The sequence below is a fragment of the Eumetopias jubatus genome, unplaced genomic scaffold (assembly GCF_037043125.1).
Source record: "Eumetopias jubatus isolate StellerSeaLion01/CBP00866 unplaced genomic scaffold, mEumJub1_p1.0 scaffold_8, whole genome shotgun sequence".
NCBI classification, from domain to species: Eukaryota; Metazoa; Chordata; class Mammalia; order Carnivora; family Otariidae; genus Eumetopias; species Eumetopias jubatus.
The window spans coordinates 106,751,638-106,769,947 of NW_028274814.1; the positions used below are offsets into that span (position 1 = coordinate 106,751,638).

Below are 18,310 nucleotides of genomic sequence, written 5' to 3' on the forward strand. Positions count from 1 at the left end.
TATTTTAAATATTAACCCCTTTTCAGATATATGACTTGCAAATATTCTCTCCCATACATCAAGTTGCCTTTTCATTTTTTTGGAGACTATGAATTTTTTATGGAAAATAATTATATTTCTTATCATTTTATTTTTTTATTTTTTAAGATTTTATTTATTTATTTGACAGAGAGAGACAGCGAGAGCAGGAACACAAGCAGGGGGAGTGGGAGAGGGAGAAGCAGGCTTCCCGCTGAGCAGGGAGCCCAATGTGGGACTCGATCCCAGGACCCTGGGATCATCACCTGAGCCAAAGGCAGACGCTTAACGACTGAGCCACCCAGGCGCCCCTTTCTTGTCATTTTAATCCTAGATTTTCCAATACTGTACTAGATTCTGGCCACTGAAAATGTGATTCTTGAACTGGCCACTGGCATCGCCTCTAAGTTTGTTAGAAATGTAGGCTCTTAGGGCCCACATTAGAGCTACTGAATTAGAATATGCCTGTATCAATATCTCCAGATGAGTGTGTGCACGTGAAATTTAATTAACACAGTGCTGGAGAATATACAGTATCATAGCACAGGATTTTTCAAATGTGTTTGAAGAGTCATCAATATCAGAATCCAAATCACTGAATTTGGGTTAACATGATGGTTTGGTGATGGCAATGTTGTGGTAGTGATGGTGGTTTGAGTTTGTAAAAATTCACGGCCATTGGCCTCACCTCAGAATCTACCAAAAATGTAATATTCATGTTTCTGTTTAACATGTTGTTCAAGTGATTTTTAGTCTTATAGAAGTTAGGTGAAGTGTTCAACCTCTGGAGCCAGATTCCCTCAATTTCCTCCTTAATAAAATGGGATAATGAGAGTGTTCATCTCTTTGACTTACAGAGTGGTTAGAAGATTACTGTGAGTTACTTTACACATTGCTTGCTGCCTAGTAATCATATGGTAATGCTAGCTGCTAATAGCTGTGACATATATTTGGTGTTCAACAAATGCATGTCTGCCTTATAAAGTTACTGGCCGTGGTAGCCACACAGTAAATATTATTTTTACTTCATTTATTTTCTTCTTGTTTACTCCTTTGCCCAAATCATATTTTAATTGTGATTCTTTCCTTTCTTTGTTTCTTCCCTGAGACTTTCTTTTTCTTTGTGTTGTTTGCAATATCCTTCATAGTGTTTAGCATAAATTCCTTGATAAATTTCGTTACATGGAACATTTGCTGATTTCAGTAATAAGAGATAAGAAGGAGCAGCAGGGCAAAGAGAAACAATACCATGACCCTGAAAGAAGACGTGTGAGGAAGACAGTATGTAGATGATAAATGGCTTTGTAGCCAGTTTGGGGAGATAGCCACAATTCAACAGGCCCTTAAAGTCAGCCATATAAAATGAATTTTCACAGCTACCTAGTCATGGCAACTAACAGTCTGGATTGTTCTTAGAACCTTCTGACTTCAGCGTGTCTACAAATAAATTTCTCCGCAATTATTTTTAAAGCCCAAGTATTTCAATCCTCAAATTTTCATTTTACTAAATGGTTAATTGTTTTGAAAATCAAGATTTCCAAATGCAAATAATTTGTAAGCACAGAAAAAGGAAAATTCAAGGTATGTTTTGGTAGAGCTTGTAAAGCTGCTTCATTAAATTAGCAGGAGGTTCAACTTTAAAAGAGTAGATTGATTTAAAATATGTCCGTTAGTACCACTTCTTTATTTAAACATTTAAATAGGTTAGTCTTACATTGTAAGAAAATATGAACTCTGCTCTACACCAGCAAGGCCTCGTGGAGGGGCTCTTGCCTACATTTTCCTATCTTAGCACCAGCTACCTAGTTCACAACTCCAGTCAGGTCTTGCCATTACTTGAACACACTGTACGGAACTTACCTGTTAAATTGGATGGATGGATAAATGAATGATAAATGGTTGAATAAATAGTGTGAAAATGAAATAATGTTTTGGTTTATTTTTTCTTTAAGGCTATGCCTATGGAATAAAATTTGAATAAAATTAAAAACAAAAGTGTTTGCTAGTAAAAATAGTAGGCTTGATAGAGTTGGGTAGCTTTGTCTATGGAACTCTGTCATTTTTCCTGTAGATTCAGGTTTCTCTTCTAAATCTATAAGTTCATTTCAATTGGATCTTTTTTATTGGGAAAAAAGACACCTGTTTTTATTAACTAAATTTATGGAAGGTTTGAATTGAAAACTGGAAAGTTATTTTTGTGTCCTTTGGTTAACTTTTTAATTAATGGCCTCTACATTGCCAACTTTAAAAATGTTTAAACATAGAGACTTAAGTTGTAAAAAAAAGGTCTTGGTTTAGCTTTGAATGAATCCAGAAATACCACTGAAGTATTTGCTTCTACCACAAGGAGCTACTTTTTAATAGCCAATTTTATTTGACTACCTTTTCTTTTTAACTTACAATTAATCCTCCTAGGAGAATACCTGGTTTGGAAACAAAGTAAATAAAAATAATCTTTTTGCTTGTTGGACCAGCTGTTTATAAACAGATGATTATATAAACACAACGGGACCACCTTTGCTGAAGTTCAAGCTAAGTATGGTGAGTCTCTAGAACTTCCCTTGCACAGCAGGCAGCTGGTCATGGCAAGGGTGTGTTTATCCACAGACTACTATCCCTACAGAAAATGTTCACATGTCACTGAAAACTTTTTTATGTTGCTGTCCTGTAGTTGGACACCACAGATACAAATTAGTGAGACTCTGTAAACAAGATGTTCTTACTCTGTGGTAATATTTAAGTGGTCTGTGGTGAATGTTTGAGGGTCCTTGAAACCTCTGAAATTGTATACTAAATTTTAGAATAATTAGAATATGCATTTTCTTGGAAGGGAGTCTATAATTATTATCAGATTCCCCAATATCTCCAATATCTCTATAATTGCTTCTGCATCAAATGTGGTTTACTTAACTATATTCCTCACTAGACTTTAATCATGACCAAATATGAAACTTACTATTGAAACCTCGGTACCAAAATCGGTACTTAGTACAGAAAAGGCACTCAGTGTTCATGAGTAAGTGAATAAATGAATGTATGGTTGAGAGAATAAACAAATGGACTGTATCATCTGCTGCTAGGATCTAGTGTCTTATGATGATATGGCCCTTCCATTCAACTTTTTTCTTGGCTTGGGGGAGGGATTATACCTAGATTGCTTGCTCTAAGTGTTTCATGTCAGAGTCCACTCAATAGAGTGTTTATGCTCCTAAAATTTCTATAACAGAGCTAAGAATAACTTTTAGCATATTGTATAGTAAAACCATTTAAATTCTTATTCTCATGAGAATTAACAAAGCTAATGAAGTATTCCAAAGATCTCCTCTCCAAAATTATTCTTTTATATTTTTACATTCTTTCTTTGTAAAAAAAAACCATGCTCTTTTTCATTTTTACCATTCTGACCCATCATTAAATTGACAGTTGATTTGATGTAATAAACAATACATGATAAAAACAGGTGTAATATAATTATTGCAAAATATTCCCAACACTCATTATTTGATTGATAACCCACACATTTAATGAGGACTTGATAATGGGACTAATTGGGAACCAAAGTGCATTCTTAGGTTTTTCTCTATATTGGAATTCAAAAAATATTTGTAAAACAACATTTGATACTGAACTGTCTTGCCAGTTCGGCAGAAACTTTGTGAGTCTGAAGAGAGAAGTGTATGTGTATGCAGGGGAAAGGAAAGTTTAGAGCAAATACTTCTGATTAGACCCAGGCTCATATACAGACTTGGAAGCATTTCGATGACACATTAATTTCTTCATGATGAAATAACACCAATTTTTGGTTTGCCCCATTCTACTCAGCCAAGGAAATGAACCAGTTCTAACAGAGTCCCTTCTATTGTAGTGTACAGACACTAATGGGGAATTGGGTATACAAAATTTCTTAGCCTAACTATATACTAAGATTCATAAATAAATTCAAGTCTTAGGGCTAAACCATCTGCCATGTATTTTCCAACTGATGTACTTAAAGCAGAAAAAAACAGAAGTACAGATAAGCGCCATTCATGTAGAAAGGAATGAATGGTGTGCTGAAGGACTGGGTATTTTCACTCTCCCCCTCTCTCTTTTTTTAAGATTTTATTTATTCATTAGAGAATGTGCACAAGCAGGGGGAGAGGCAGAGAGAGAGAGAGGGAGAAGCAGACTCCCCACTGACTTGGGAGCCGGATATGGGGCTTGATTCCAAGACATGGAGATCATGACCTGAGCTGATGCTTAACAATCTGAGCCACCCAGGCATCCCAACTCTCTCTCTTTTTTTAAAAAAAGATGGTATTTATTTGAGAGAGAGAGTGAGCTCGAGCAGGAGGGGCAGAAGGAGAGGGAGAAGCAGACTCCCCACTGAGCAAAGAGCCTGTTGGGGGGCTCGATCCCAGGACCCTGAGATCATGACCTGAGCTGAAGTCAGATGCTTCACTGACAGCCACACGGGGCCCCAGGTATTTTCTCTTAAGCTATTTTTGAATCAAACTAAATTATTACCTTTAGCCACAGAAGATACCTTTTTCTTCTTTCAAAACCATTGGTATAAGGCATTTTAGTATAATAATACAGTTGTGGTTTCATTTATCTAAAATAACACAAAAAAGATATATCAACCAAGATTGTTAAAATATGTTAAAGCATCTGTTGTGAGTAGATTATGCCATTTCCCCCACTTTGTTTCTATTATCTGTTTTATTAAGAAGCAATACAACTGAAGATCTAAATTTTTGTTTTTAGACAAAATGCTTTGAATATAGAAACCACCTTTCTAAGACTTAGTATACATTAGTGGATTTTTAAATAGTTTTGAGAGCAATTGTGGCAAGGCATGCTTGTTCTTTGTCATAATTTGTTGGTTTGAAATCTCAATATGAATATAAAAAGTAATCAAAAAGAATAAGATGAGGAGACACAAAAAATCTGCTCTGCTGGAGAATATAGAGTGAGAAAGGTGGCCCAGCACCCATGACAAAAGAATCCAAGTCAAAAGAAAATTATACTGACCTGAAATACACTATCAGGTTTGTGAGTATGAATTAGCATGATTTTTACATTTTCATATGAGCAGAGACTTTTAGCTCAGGGAAGAATGTTAGGCCTTAACTAATTCTTTCCTTTAGTTTATGAAAGAGCAAATTCAGATGAGGAAATGTATGGACAATATTATTTGTCCATCCAAGGTCATATCCCTATTTAGGGTCTGAGCTAGAACTGGAATCCTGAATTCTTTACTCCACACTTTACTATAATGCACTACTTTTTGCGAAAACTTGTTTCTGTTGAAATCTATATATTAATGCCTATGGTAAAATACATGAAGGAAATCCTCAGAAAAGTCTTGTCTAACATTGTTAACTGTATTAGTTATCTAATGTGTATAACATATTATCCCCGAACTTGGTTAAAACAAAAATTATTTATTATCTCAAAGTTTGTGTGGATTAGAAATCCAGGTGCAACCCAGCTGGATCCTCCCATTCAGAGGATACCACAAGGCTGCAGTCTAGGTGTGGGTCAAGGCTGTAGTCATCTTGAGGCTCAAATGGGGCAGGATCTGCTTCTAAGCGCACTCCCATGGTTTCTGCAGGATTCAGTCCCTCACACTGAGCAACTGTTGCTGTCCAACAAAATACCACAGACTGGGTGGCTCCAACAAAAATGTATCTTCTCACCATTCTGGAGGCCAGAAGTCCAAGATCAAGGTGTTGGTAGGGTTTCTCCTGAGGCCTTTATCTTTGGCTTGCAAATGGCTACATTCTCACTGTGTCCTTATATGGCCTCTTCTCTGTGTTCATGCATCCTTGATGTCTTTTCATCTTCTCCTAAGGACACTTGTCAGATTAGATTAGGGCTGCACCTTTATGACTTCATTTAGCCCTCATTGTCTCTCTCTAATGCCCTTATCTCCAAATACAGTCATATGGGGGGTTAGGATTTCAACATGTGAATTTGGGGGAGACATAATTCAGTCCCGAAATGATAGAGACCTTTCACTAGGTAACTGCACAAGGAAGAATTCTAAGGTTATTCTGTACAGTAGCCTAAAAAAGTACAAAGTCAAGGCCCAAAATATGTCAGTGTAATAAATATTTATTGAGCACTTGTTAGGGACCAAGAACTAGGTACTTTAACATTCAAAGGCAGCAAAGTCACTCTTATACCCCTTGCTTCCTCAATCTATGTTTAAAAACATATTTTAAACAGAAGAGTAAATACATAATTACAAGGTGTGATGATTAATTTCATATGTCAATTTGGCTGAGGCACGGTGTCCAAATATTTGGTCAAAAATGATTCTGGATGTTTCTGTTAAGGTGTTTTATGTGGATGAGATTAACATTAAAATCAGTGGACTTCAAGTAAAGCATATTGCTCTCCATAATGCAGGTGAGCCTCATCTGTTTCGTTGATGGTCTTGAAGGAAGAAAAGATTGACCTGTCACGAATGAGAAGGAATTCTGCCACTGACAGCCTTAGGACTTGACCTATAGCACTGGCTCCCACCTGGGTCTCTAGCCTGCTGGCTCACCATGCACTATTTTGGACTTGCAGCCTTTACCAATCAAGTAAGACAATTCCTTAAAATAAATCTGTCTCTATACGTCTACACTCATCCTCATGGTTCTCTTTCTCTGGAAATCTCTAACTAATACACCTGGTAAACTTTAATAACAGAGTGTACTCTGTTCCTTCAGTCAGTTGACCTCCCCTCTGTTGGCTTCCCCTGTTCAGAGTATTTCTCCTTTGGGACGTCAGGGCAGGTGCAAGGAGCTAGAATGTCAGTTTAATTGAACCCTGTTCAAACCACTAACCAGAATCAGCTTAGGTGGTGGGTTTTCATACCATATAGTTTGATGTTTGAGTCAGCAATTTACAACTTTATAAAAACTAGATTGGTGATCGAACTCTTCTTTTTTTCTGATCTAATTGGGCTGCCTGTACTGCAGGGACTCTTCTGTATGAGAGTCTGATGGGAATTGTGCATGGACATTGTATGGTACCACTAGGAGGGGGCACGTATGAGATCCAGTGTAGGGCTGGGCCAGGAATATGCACTAGGTTCTGTGTAATTTTATTTCTAAGAGTAGCATGAAGCTCTGTATCTCCAGAGCATATTTTTGCTAGCTCACTAGCTTACAGTCTTTCCTAGTTAGCCTTCTAACCTTCACTGAAGGGAATCAGTGATAAGCATTATTAACTCCTTATTGGCATCCAGGGACTCTAAAATGCCAGGAAGAAGGTGACCTTCCATATATCATGTTGCAGGCCTTGGAGAGGGTGCCACTGAACAGCTGTCTTCTCATGTGTTTGTCCTTTGAAGCCATTGCTGGGGTCAGAAAGTTCTGTCTTTTGTTCTGTGGGAAATCTTACTGTTGTAATTTGTGGTATATAAATAGAGAAAATAAAAACTTTCTAAGGAATATATAAATGGATGTTGTATTTTTCATCCCTGAAATGATAAAGTCAACCAGTGGAGGACTATGTTGACCTGAAACAAAATAAAAAAGAGCTTTGGAGTTCACAGTATTGTGATATTGGCTTTTCCCTCCATTTGCACACAGTCCCATAGACTCCAAGGGAGCTGAAGGGAATGATAAGATCTACCTAGAGAGTGTCTATAGGAAATGAGATATGAGACTCATATTTTTACTCCTTTTTTTTAAGATTTTATTTTTATGTAATCTCTACACCCAGTGTGGGGCTCAAACTTAAAGCCCCAAGATCAAGAGTCACATGCTCTACTGACTGAGCCAGCCAGGTCCCCCTATTTTTACTCCTTTAAATGATATATATAATTATTACCCATCGAAGTGTTTTCTTTCACCTCACCAAAAGCATGACAAACGTATTGCCTTTTAGTATTTCAGCTTTTCACACCTTCTCTAGCAGAGTTGCCTTCAAAGACACCGGACAAAAAGTTTTGTTTTGTTTTGTTTTGTTTCTCTTGTATTCCAGAATCCTAGATTTAGAGACCATTCTGCCAAATCCTCATTTTGCTTATGAGAAAACAGAGATTCAGGGAAGTTAAGTGACTTGCCATTTATCACACAATTGTTTTTATTTCATTTTTATGTTGTATTTGTGCCTTAGCTTTTGTGGCTAAGATAAGGCTGTTTTCAGCACAGTGACAAAATTCCAGGTACAAAAACAGCATGGTGCTTGCTACCCTTTGTACTACTTTCACTCAAACTTTGCTACAAATCTGGTAAATTGAATAAAAAGTAATTGGTAGAGCCTAATGTTGGAGTCGAGTGCTGTTCTAACCGAACTGATGGTGCAGTTGAATCAAAGCCAATGGTTGAAAGGGGCGTTAGGGAGTATAAAGACTGGAGTGTACTTTTCTTTAATGGAGTTCTTTCATTATTGAGGAAGTAAGAATGGCTCCCGATCCTCTTTCCTGTCTTCTTACGGTATTGTACATGAGATCAGAACAAGGATTTTGTTGTCAAACCTAAGTTTTAGAACTCTCTTTTCCTTTCTTTCTAAGTAACTTTGAGGAAGTGTATTCACTTTTGATGGAATGGTTACTATCTTACAGGGTATTGCAAGGACTAAATGGTGGTATGATGCCTATAACATTCTTCTAAGCGTAGCTTCTCTGGTCCTGTGGTGATTACTGCTAATATTCATTATTACTGGTCTTTCTCCTTTGATTTTCTTCATATAATTTTTCATCCTCTCTCTGTCTTTTTGGTAAAACCTAAAATGTATACTAGAACAAGGAACTGTTATGGTCAATTCAAAAGACAGGGAATGAGGTGTGTGCCAGGATATATGGAAGGCTCAAAATCTATGTTCATGAAAACAAAAACAAAAAAACGATCCCACTTTTCTCCAGATGAATAAAAGCAATAGCACCAAAATTAATGGCAGCTTCCAATTATTAAGTACTTATTCTCTGCAATATTTACTCTTAAGTGTTTTATATGTGTAAGCTCATTTAGTCTTCATTATAAATACTATAAAATTGTTATTACTCCCCTTTTTGGATAAGGGCATTGAGGCTCAGAGAATTAGGTAATATCCTTAACATGAATTAACTAATTTCAGAATTTATATTCAAACCCAGATATATCTGATATTAGGCACAAATATCCTTAATAATGATCCTTAAGCATTATCATGTAGAATTCTAGAATAGAAAAATGAGATTGGAAGTTTATAAAGTTTACATCAAGACATGCTAAGCTATATGAAAACCACAACTTTCTTTGAGGCTTGGCCATACAGCCTCTACCATTGCTCTACTGTTGAGCTCAGGAAAAAATGTAATAATTTGTTAGCAAAAAAATAAGGACATTTCAAAAAGTGATGTGGGAACAATTATTTATATGAGAAAATGATTTCTCACTCTAAAACAAAGATAAAGTTAGATAGTTTAAAAGTCTCAGGGAAAAAACGTATCTATGACTTTTTTTTAGGAAAAAAAATACGTATGATACTAGAAGAGAGAAGAATTTCTTAATAAGAAAAAACCATAAAGGAAAGGACTAATGAATTTAACTGATTAAAATAATTGTTCTATGAAAAGATACTGTAAGTAAAATAAAAATAAAAGGTAGAGAAGGTTTTTATAATACATATATAGACAGCAAAGTTTTGCTTGCAGAGCATGTAAAACACTGTTACAAACAAGAAAATACAACAACCTGAAATAACCTGAAAGATAGGCAACAATTATTATATCAGTTAGAATTACTTTTGGCTACAAGTGCCAGAACGTCTCAAAATAGTAGACAAAAATTCTATTTTTTTCCCTCACATAAAGGAGTGACACAATAATCAATCAATATCATCAGTAAGTAGGTCAAAGGTCGGTTGGTAATTTCACTATCGTTAGGAGTCCATGGTCCTTTTACTGGGTTGCTCTGTCATTTTCCACATGTGACTTCCTAGTGTTCGAGACGGTGAATTCTGCTCTGGGAATCATATTCCCTATTTAAACCCATAAGAAGGGAAAGGGGAAGAGGTGGGCAGTTTCCCTTACTGTGTGGGCATTTGCCATAAGTCATAGACCACATTTCTGCTTAAATCTCGTTGGCCAGAAACTTGACACATGACTGCTACAAACTTCTCTTAAGACTTGGAAATAAAATCTTTGTTTTGGGTAGCCATGTGCCTAACTACAAATAGAGAGCTCTATTGCTAGAGAAGTCAGCTATGGGCTGTTCCCTAGGAGGCTCTGCTAAAGATATAAACAAAAATTTCACCAAAGAGGAAACACAGAAGGGGCATACATATTTTAAAAGATTCTCAACTTCCTGAAAAATCAGGAATTGGAAACGAAACTAAGCTGACATATCATTTCACACATATTAGGTCAGAAAAAACTTAGAAGCCTGAAGTAGTTATGTAGTTATAGAGCAATATAAATTCTTATTATACTACTTATGGAAGTGTCTAAATTGGTAAAAACCAATTGGCAAGCAATTTGGCAATATTTATCATAGTTAAAGATGTATATAGTTTTCAAACAAGCATTTCCACTTTTAGGTATATAACCTAAGGATAACCTGGTGTGTGCTCAAGAAAACATGCTTAAGAATGCCATTGCAACATGCAACATGTATGTGGGGAGTGAGAAGGAAGAGGAGACAGAGAGACTGACTAGTATAGTCTTTTTATGTAGAGACTAAGTATAAATAAGTAGAGTTAAGCAACTGCCTTTGGCTTAGGTCACGATCCCAGGGTCCTGGGGTCAAGCTCTGCATCAAGCTCCCTGATCAGTGGGGAGCCTACTTCTCCCTCTCCCACTGCCACTCCCCCCTGCTTGTGTGTGCTCTCTCTCTCTCTGACAAATAAATGGAATCTTTAAAAAAACAAAATAAGTAGAAATAATTTAATTTCATTATCAGGAGAACGAACACATCTATTGTGGCATATCTATAAAATAAAATACAATATAATTGAAAATAAATTAACTAGACTTAAATATATCAATAAACATAATCTCCCGAACAATGCTGAGTGGAAAAGGGAGCTGTGAAAGGACGCATATGTTGTGATACAACTTATATGAGGCTATTGATTATAGATCCACACAGATGTAATAAAAGCATTTAAAAGTATATGAGAATGAAAAAAAAAGTACACGAGGATGACAAATACCAATGTAAGCTAATGGTTACAACCTTCCAAAGCAGGAGGGAAGGGATTGAGGAAGAAGGCATAGTGTCTCCCATTTATTTGTAATGTTTTGTTTTCTAAGCTGAGTAGTGAGTTTGTGAGAATTCATTATATTTTCCTTATACTTCCGTGTGACTGAACTATCTCATAATAATAAAAAAAATTAAGAAAGGGGTAGCTTCAGGCAATCATTAGGGAGGTAATAGATACAGGAAGAAGAGGAAAGGAATGATCCAACTATCTAACTTCCAGGTCATCTTCTCAAGTTAGAAGAAATCAGGGGATTAGTGAAGAGGTGAACTCAAGGAAAACAAATCTCTCTCTTTTCCTGTTTGAGTGCCACAGACTCCTGTTTCTGCTTGTCCTGAAATACTCAGTAAAGTGGCAATCATTGCAATAGCTAACACCATTTAAGAAGTTCCTAACATACTGTGTTCCTCAAGGCAGTATCTAATAGTGAACAAATTGGTTGCTATATGTGATATTTACTCTACCTTCTTGCGGATGGAGGTTGTTTGTAAATGTGTAGGATTGTTGTTTGCTTATCATTACCGAGAGGGGAATACTGTCTTTTAGTGTGTAGGGACCAAAGAAGCTTAATGTAGTACAGTTCAGAAATGCACAAAATGCTGGAGATTTCCTCTGCTGGTGGTGGGGTGGAGTAAGATACTGGTAGAGCTATCCTTCAATAATACAAGAAAACTGTGTGTGTGTTTGTGTGTTTGTGAATCATAATAAATTTATCACCTTAGAACTTTACTATCAGAATAACAGGTACATACAGGAATAAAGAAAAAAATCCTTCCTAAACTCAAGGAAATGATTACATTCCCTTTTGCACTAGAGATGTGCATTACTAAATTTTATAGACTGGTTTCATGTCATTTGTTCACCCTGACTTCTTTTTCTAACCCTGTAAGCTTATAGTTTCCAGAGAGCTAGTTTTCACTCTTTCTTATTCAAAAGAAAAGACAAAAACAATCAAGAAGGAATATCCAAATAAACCACAGATTTATTGAAAGAGTGCCGAACTGATTTTAAGTTTGTTAACCCCCCAGCGACCCCTTACATTTGCTGCCCCTCTCACTTTTTATATAACAAATGATCTTGTGATATTAACATTTAGACCAAGTGTTTAAAGACCATTCTTTGAAAGAAGCAAGAGATATTTGATTTGGAAAGTTGATTTCCTAAGTGTTGCCTGGAAGTGATCTGTATGGTCGAAAGTCTATTATTGACGCTATTAAATCTGCAGATGGAGCAATTTACATTCACTGTGGCTGCTACCACAGTGGCTGATTCTTAAATTATTTATGCAAAGAAGCGGACTGTTCTGTTCTTTATCTGAAATTATGCCAATTGCATGCCTAACAAGGCTAAACTTTTCACGGAAAATTTGGCGTCTTTTTCAAGCTCGTATTTTTTGTCTTGTCACTAACTGTTCACAATGAGGAAGATGAATCATGATCACATAGTACAATGCTTTGCCAGACTCTTGAGAGAGTAATAACTAGAAGCTGCGATAACAGATTCCATAAGTAAAACCTAACAGGTTTATACTTTAGTCGGTAGGCTATTAAAGCTTCTTGAAGTTATAGTGCTGAATAAATAAGTTTGGGGCATTATTATTTTTGTTCAGCAGAATATATTCTCAGTCAAAAATTTGGAGGTTTAAGACTGTCATCCAAAATCTGTTTGCTATAAAACTAATGAACTTCACGTGCCAAAGAAAACTCAGACATATCAGAGTTGAGATTTGGCTTACTAAGGGAATGGAAAGGAATATAGTCGAATTCATTTATGAGAAACATCAAATTTTAAAAAATCAGAGTTATTTTGGACATTCGTCACTGTGCCCAAAGCAAACCAACACACGGAACATTCATGTTTGCGAGGTATTGTGTTCATTGTTTTTTACATAAATTGTCGCACTTATCATTAGGAACTCTCTGTGTAGGAGGCATGATTGTCCAGACTCAGACTTTTGAAATGGCTCAGTCATAGCTAATAATTGAATGATCACAGAACAGAACTGGATCTCTAAGTTTTATTTTGGTACAATGGGCTTCCAGCACACAGCTTGAGAATTGTTCATTTCTGAGGTTTTCGGAAAGGAAGTTTGATATCCTCTTTTGCATTTCTTCTTATTAACAAGATATTAATTAGAACAGGTTTTTTTCTTTGCTTACTCAAACTGGAAGTGTGGCTAGCTCTTTGCTATAAACTGTACGATCTTTCAACAAGATAACTCTGTCTAAGTTCACATCAGGAACCAAAATTCTCTGGAGAGAAAATAAATCAGAATTATGGGTATGACTGAGGAGGACTATCTTCATTTGTTTTTTCTTTTGTTCTCTTCCTATGCCAGTACCAACCTATTTTATACGAAGTGTTATACTCTAAAGCTACTTACTTTCAGCCTTCCCTCTATTTTCATTTTTATTCCCCCTGAATATCCTGGCCATTTTTTGTCCAATTTATTCTCCTATGTTAAACTGAGTATTTTTCTGGGACTAAAAACAAGCAAGCAAACAAATATACCACAGGTTTGATATTCTGTAACAAAAGGAAAAAGATGTGCCTGGTTGAAATGAGAAAACACATTTAGAATTTTGGGGCAGTTTGGAATCTTGTCCACAAAATGTAGGCATAGCACATGAGTGTCACATGAGTTCATATTTTTCTCCCATCCAAGTACTAACCAGGACCGACCCTGCTTAGCTTCCAAGATCAGACAAGATCGGGCACGTTCAGGATGGTATGGCCGTAGACGAGTTCATATTTTTCTTATAGAAAGCCTTTTGATTTGTAACGATCAACTTCATAGAAGGTACAGCATATTTTGGCCAAGGGAAAACTTATGTTTACATATCGAAAACTCAGCACAACATTGTAATACAACAAGGTATGGGCATTACGTAGGATGTGCCTGTATATCAACTTTTCTTCTCTTAGGGATTCCCCTCTGTGAGTCCCCATCCTGTGGGAGGATACCCAGCCCTACTGAACATGGAAGTGGTCACATGACTTTCTCCAGCCAAAGAAATATGGGTGGAAATGACCTGCGTACCTTCCAGGCAGAAGCTTTAAGGGCCTATGTGTGGTTTTCCGTATTGTTGTTGTTTTTTTCTCTCTGCCAAAGATCATCAATATGCCAGACAGAAAACTGTATCCTAGAAAAAGACAACATGGAGCTGAGCTTTTAACAGTCCTTGGCAAATATAAAGTTTGAGTGAAAATTAACCATTGTTGTCATAACTCACAGAGATTTTGGGTCACTTGTTACCTAACTTATTCTAGCTGATTCTAATAGTTATAATGTTTGGATGTTACTGTTTTGCATTAAAATTACTTTTCATGTCATTGTTGAGACTATTTTCGAGATAATTCTAGCTTAGGTGACCCAGTTTCTGAGTGTATTTGAGTTTTTGCTCAGACCATTAAACAGGTTTTAAACCCACAACCAATATTGTCAAGATGATGAAATCTTCTGAAGGGACATGTTTATATTATTTCTCATTTCTAGTGTCTTATACTCTTACTTTGACAAAGAAACTTCAGATTGATCTACTTCATTTCCACATTTGTTTCTGGTATGAGATGAAATTCATTGTTGATAAAGTTTTCTATAAGTATATAAGTGCAGAGGGGAAAGGAAAGATGGTGGAGGAGTAGGGGACCCTATTTCAACTGGTCCTCAGGATTGAGCTGGATATCTACCAGACCACTCTGAGCACCCACAAAACCAGCCTGAGATGTAAGAAGATCTGGATCTCTACAAACAGAATATCGCAGGTGGTTGGTTTCGAGGTACGAAGCGGGGAGCCGTGATTCCACGGGCGGATATCGGAGGCTAAACAGAAGCGGGAAGGTGCCTGGCCGTGGGGATCCTACACCGCCCGTGAGCGACAGCCCCACACGCTGGGGACGGGGCACAGACTCACAGACTGGTAGCAGCCGGGGAAAGGACTTTAGGGCAGACCCCCGGGGTGGAAACCCGGAGTGGCGGGGTCACGCGTGCGATCTGGGGGCGGTTGGCGGTTTTAGAAGCACAAAAGGCAGAGATATGCCCTGACCTGGAGGCAGGACTGGGGGCACTGTGGAGGGCCACACAACCCAGGCCACTGCAGTTTATAGCAGCACGGACAGAAACAGAAATGGTGTGGCCAGGAGAGCTCACCGAAGAACAGACGGCAATCTCTCTGCTCTGAGGCAGAGGGTTGGAAACGGTCTCTTCTGCTCTGACTTGTGGAAGAGATGCAGAAAGCCGCCAGAGAACAAAAGCCCCCAAAACTGATTCCTGCTGAGCCCATCCCCCATCACAGGGGGGCAAGGCAACTCTGCCCAAACAGGGTTGCCCGAGTAACAGCATGGCAGGCCCCTCCCCCAGAAGACAGGCTGGGAAAACAAGAGGCCAGCAACCCTAAGGTCCCTAGAAAACAGGTGCATCTTGCTTGGGTTCTGTAGAGTCCAATAATTTGGACTCTATACATTCCCTCAACCACCCATCAACAGAATGACTAGGAGGAGCCCCCAAAATAGAAAAGACTCAGAGATTATGACTTATGCTGCAGATTTACAAATGGATGCAGATATAACCAAGATGTCAGAGATGGAATTCAGGCTAGCAATTGTGAAGACAATGGCTAGAATGGAGAAATCAATTAATGACAACATAGAGTCTCTAAGGGCAGAAATGAAAGCTGGATTGGCAGAATTTAAAAATGCTATCAATGAGATCCAATCCAATCTAGATAATCTAACAGTTAGGGTAACTGAGGCAGAAGAACGAATAAGCGACCTGGAAGACAATATAATAGATAGAAAGGGAAAAGAGGAGGCAGGGAAAAACAACTCAGAATCCATGAAAATAGAATCAGAGAAATAAGTGACACCATGAAGCGTTCCAATGTCAGAATAATTGGAATCCCGGAGGGAGTGGAGAGAGAGAGAGAGAGAGGACTAGAAGATGTATTTGAGCAAATCGTAGCTGAGAACTTCCCTAATCTGGGGAATGAAACAAACATTCATGTCCTAGAGGCAGAGAGGGCCCCTCCCAAGATCAAGGAAAACAGGCCAACACCCCGGCATGTTATAGTAAAACTTGCAAATCTTAGAACCAAGGAAACCATCTTAAGGGCAGTTAGGGGGAAGAGATTCCTTACATACAGAGGGAGGAACATCGGAATAACGTCAGACCTCTCCACAGAGACCTGGCAAGCCAGAAAGGCCTGGCAAGACATATTCAGGGTACTAAATGAGAAGAACATGCAGCCAAGAAAACTTTATCCGGCAAGGCTGTCATTTAGAATGGATGGAGAGATGCAGAGCTTCCAAGACCGGCAGAAACTGAAAGAATATGTGACCACTAAGCCGGCCCTGCAAGAAATATTAAGGGGTGTTCTATAAAAGGAGAAAGACCCCAAGAGTGATATACAACAGAAATTTACAGGGACAATCTATAAAAACAACGTCTTCACAGGCAACATGATGACAATTAATTCATATCTTTCAATAATCACTCTCAACGTGAATGACCTAAATGCTCCCATAAAACGGCACAGGGTTGCAGATTGGATAAAAAGGCAAGACCCATCCATATGCTGCCTACAAGAGACTCATTTTGAACCTAAAGATACATCCAGACTGAAAGTAAAGGGATGGAGATCCATCTTTCATGCCAGCAGACCTCAAAAGAAAGCTGGGTTAGCAATTCTTATATCAGACAAATTAGATCTTAAACTAAAGTCTGTAATTAGAGACACAGAAGGACACTATATCATTCTTAAAGGGTCTATCCAACAAGAAGATCTAACAATTGTAAATATCTATGCCCCCAACATGGGAGCAGCCATCTACATAAGCCAACTGTTAACCAAAATAAAGAGTCATATTGATAACAATACCTTAATTGTAGGAGACCTCAATACTCCACTCTGAGCAATGGACAGATCATCTAAGCAGAAAATCAACAAGGAAACAAGAGCTTTGAATGATACACTGGACCAGATGGACCTCATAGATATTTACAGAACATTCCACCCTAAAACAACAGAATACTCATTCTTCTCGAGCGCACATGGAACTTTCTCCAGAATAGACCACATATTGGGTCACAAATCAAGTCTTAACCAATACCAAAAGATTGAGATTATTCCCTGCATATTCTCAGACCACAATGCTTTAAAACTGGAACTCAATCACAAGAAAAAATTTGGCAGAAATTTAAACACTTGGAAGCTAAAGACCACTCTGCTCAAGAATGTTTGGGTCAACCAGGAAATCAAAGAAGAACTTAAACAATTCATGGAAACCAATGAGAATGAAAACACATCGGTCCAAAACCTATGGGATACTGCAAAGGCGGTCCTAAGGGGGAAATACATAGCCATTGAAGCCTCACTCAAAAAAATAGAAAAATCCCGAATTCACCAACTAACTCTACACCTTAAAGAACTAGAGAAAAAGCAACAAATGAAGCCTAAGCCACGCATTAAAAGAGAAATAATTAAAATTACAGCAGAAATCAATGAATTATAAACCAGAAACACAGTAGATCAGATCAATGAAACTAGAAGTTGGTTCTTTGAAAGAATTAATAAGATCGATAAACCACTGGCCAGACTTATCCTGAAGAAAAGAGAAAGGACCCAAATTAATAAAATTATGAATGAAAGGGGAGAGATCACGACTAACACCAAGGAAATAGAAACAATTATTAGAAATTATTATCAACAGCAGCAGTCCCAAGATGGCGGCCACCATGAAGAAGGCGGCTGCAGAAGATGTCAATGTAACTTTTGAAGATCAACAAAAGATAAACAAATTTGCATGGAATACAAGTAGAATCACAGAGCTGAAGGAGGAAATAGAAGTAAAAAAGAAACAACTCCAGAATTTAGGAGATGCTTGTGAGGACATCATGCTTGCAGATGATGATTGCTTAATGATACCTTATCAAATCGGTGATGTTTTCGTTAGCCATTCTCAAGAAGAAACACAGGAAATGTTAGAAGAAGCAAAGAAAAATTTGCAAGAAGAAATCGATGCTTTAGAAGCCAGAATGGAATCAATTCAGCAAGTGTTAGCGGATCTGAAAGTTCAGTTATATGCAAAATTCGGGAGCAACATAAACCTCGAAGCTGATGACAGTTAA

The 18,310-nt window shown here is 37.6% G+C and overlaps 1 pseudogene; it reads left to right on the plus strand.

Annotated features, from left to right (window-relative positions):
- The first annotated feature begins 17,905 nt into the window (after positions 1-17,905).
- Positions 17,906-18,310, plus strand: LOC114210955 (prefoldin subunit 4 pseudogene; annotated as a pseudogene).